This window comes from Berghia stephanieae, chromosome 9, assembly GCF_034508935.2.
Source record: "Berghia stephanieae isolate SIO BIC M18660-M18661 chromosome 9, UCSD_Bste_1.3, whole genome shotgun sequence".
Classification (NCBI taxonomy): Eukaryota; Metazoa; Mollusca; class Gastropoda; order Nudibranchia; family Aeolidiidae; genus Berghia; species Berghia stephanieae.
The window spans coordinates 23331175-23334853 of record NC_088368.1 but is presented as its reverse complement, the minus strand read 5'-3'; positions in this window follow the sequence as shown (position 1 = coordinate 23334853).

Here is a 3679-nt window from a genome sequence, read left to right as displayed (position 1 = left end):
TCAATGATTCTATTTCTGTTCTTTTCAGGTTATTTCCATAAAAACTTATTATTTCCTTTTTATCCTCATTTAACTTTAATTTATATAAAAACCATCCAATCTTTTATGTCTTTCACGCACGCTTCCACTCGAGATACAATGTCCACTCTCGTATCGTTAGTAGCAGGGAAATAAATTTGAGTATCGTCGGCATACAAGTGAAAATTCAACTCAGACGCCGAGATTATAGCATTTATGGGTGTTGTATACAAGATATATAAAAGGGATCACAGGACAGAACCCTGGGGTACCCCAAACTGCAGAACACCAATATCAGAAAGAGAATCATCAATGGCAACACACTGTGTGCGGTCAGAAAGATAAGATTCAAAGCAGTCCAAAACATCATTTTGAATATTAAAATCGGTTTGAAGTCTGTTTAAGATCAATTTCCGATCAATGGTATCGAATGCGGGACTTAAATCAAGCAGTATGAGCACTGCCGTCTTCTTATCAGCAACATAATTAACAAGATCATTGTGCACTTTGATCAAAGCAGACTCAGTGCAGTGTCCTTTGCGATAAGCAGACTGTGCCGTTGATCGAAAGTTGCTCTCATCTAAAAAATAAAAAAGGTATTCAATTTAGAGCAAACCATTTTTTCTATTATTTTAGATAACGCACTTAAATTAGACACAGGCCTGAAGTTTTTATAGTTACTTTGTCCAATGAAGGCTTTTTCAACAAAGGGCGCACAACTGCTTTCTTAAGGCATGCTGGAACTTACGAGGTGTGAAGACTAGATTGAACAATGTCGAGAATCACCGGCGCCAGCTCTTCTACACAATCCTTTAGCAGCCATGTGGAGATAGGGCCAAACCGGCAGTAGTTTGATTACGTCTTTGATGTCTTGTAGTGTGGTGACAGACCATTTATCCAAAATGTGGTTCTTTTCTTTATCTGCTGCTTTGGATTTTTCAGGCTGTGCAGATTCATGTCGGTCGAGTTGTTTTCTGATGTTGGCAATCTTGTCGTCAAAAAAAAGTATTAAAATTTTCAGCGAGCTCATTTGCATTTTGGTAATCTGGTAGTTTTGGTGTTTCTGATTCAGGGGAGGTAAGTCTGTTTATTATTTTGTAAAGCTCCTTTTTGTCTTTATTGTTTTCTTTTTCTTCCTTCAGACTGTTTGTCTTTGCTGCTTTGATTTAATTGTTCAATTTTTTTCTTGCATTAACGTATTGTTCTTTGCTAACATTCTCCTCTTCCAGATCCGTGCAGCTCTTTCCTGGTTTCATTTTACTTTTCTTAATTTTTCTCCACCTTCTTTCCAGTTTTCGTAAGATCCGCTTCTGAACACGGACTGCCTCCGTATACCAGGAACCATTAATAGGTCTAATGGTTATCGTTTTATTTTATTGAATTGTAAGTTTCAACTTTTTCTGACACACATTTGATTTTGGAAATCGCAGGTACAAGCTCTATCCTAATATCTTGTTTAAATTTATGTAAATCAATGTTTTTGGTTTTCTTGTACACAATTGTCTTTTTCGAATGGCGTGGCTTGAGAGTTCTCAGTTTAAATTGTTATAAGCTGGTGATCAGACAGTCAGTCTGTTGGTTCTGTGTTATGGGATTGTCACTGTTGTTATTGATGACAACGTCAAGAATATGCCCTTTCTGATGTGTCGATTATTTAACAAGTTGTCTGAGATTAAAAGATGTAATAAGTTTTTAAAAATTCTGAGTATTGCTGTCTTCTGTGTTATCAATATGAAAATTTAAATCACCAAAATTAAAAGCTCTCATCTTTCCGTTATTTTATCCAAAAGATAGTTTTCGAATTCATCAAGGGACCCACTCACTTTATTTTTGTATTTCAATCACGCGGTAGCTAAGATTAGCAATGGTGACCATGAGTTCAATATGTTCAAAGTTTTTAACTTCAATTTCATTGTGTACTCTATGAACGTTGAGTCCTTTTTTATAAATAGCAAGTACACCACCACCAGACTTGTGTCTTTTCTAATTTCTGTAGTGTTTGCTTTGTTCCAAGGACTGTATGGGGTTGTGCTAGGATTTTCTGTTTTTGTCCATTATAGTCAAATCATGGTCACTGACCAATTAACAAAACGATCTCGTTCTCTCTGAACTTAAAGTTATCCTGCGGATGGTAGGGAAAGTTTAACTCAATGATCCAAACGATTACAGAACATTCTTAAAATGTTTTAATTAAAGAAAATAAAAATAAAACGCATCATATAATCATCCGGCTCGACATGTTTGCATGATTTCGCAATGTCTATGCCCAACGAAAGGAAAGGTAAGTGGTACAAACGGCAAGGTATGTAAATGAGAAAGAACTACAGGAGACTGCCTACACAGTTATTGAACTTGGAATAAATGAAGAGGGACAACCCAATAATTAGTTGAAAGCGACAGGTGGAGAGTGTACAGTGCACACCAACTGGGGCGTTTAGTGTAAACTAAGGGCATAGCAGGGGAACAAATGCTGTTTTTTTTTGGGTGGTATTGATGTGTATCTATCTCCATCTAGGGTGCGGCTATGTGGTCTGGTTATGTGACACTCGTTTTCGGATCGGAAGTCCTGGGTTCGAGCCTCGCTCGGCGCATAGTTGAGTTCTTGGAAAGGGCTCTTTACTCACATTCTCTCATCGTCCTCAGGAGTACTTGGCCGTTAACAGCGTTGTCTTTGTTGGAAAAAAATGTAATATAGGTACTATGTCTCGTTCTATATGTTACGCGTTGCTGTTGGCCAGGAACCATTTGTTAAGCGCTTTGCGCACGTTCGATGGATATTGCGTTATATAAAAGCTCAATTTAAAAGTAAAACAACATAGGTGCATAGTCTATTAATACTACTATAGATGTCGCTGCGTCCTATCCAAAGGGTAGCAAGCAATTGCTATTGTCCGTTTCACGCTACTGTAACCGGGATAAACTCCGGATCCATGGGCCTGGTGGCTCGGAACGACTACTTTTTAAAGATGTCGCTTCTAAGGGGTGATCTCCCTGACGCCCGCGTTGGAACTATAACATTGTCTACTCGATTGTTTTCCACTAACATGTGAATGCAAGGTTAGGATGAGGAATGGAAGAAAACATTGCTCTTGAATCATTCGTTCTCACCGACAAAAAAAAAACAGGCTGTTGGCCAATTTCTAATTGATACGTTGCAGACGGGTGGATTGGGAGAACTGGACTCAATAGCCTGGCCATATGCTCACCTGACTTTTCTCCATATTGTTTAGTTGAGAAAAATGATTTTAAAAATGTAATACCATTATTCCATTAGTATATTAGCTGTACCGTTTTCCTGTTTAAGATGTTATAAAGCACGGAAAGACTTTATGGACACCCTGTAAATCTAAAATTAAAAAAAACAAAAGCCATGAAATAATTATGCTCAATATTTTAATAAAGAGCTAATTATAAAATATTTAAAGTATAATTTTATTCAACCTCTACAATATTGTTTCAAGCATTGGGTCTCTGCAGGAAGTGAAAGTGTTGGTTCTGTTTATTTTTTTTTTTTTACCTCCGGGTGGCATAGTACGTATTCGGCTTCTTGGTTATGATGGTTCACATTTGTATAAAAGATGTTTGTTTCTATGTCTGCATGAAGATGTAAAATCGTTTCTTTTGTTAAATTATGTTGTCATTTTCGGATTTATGATGATGT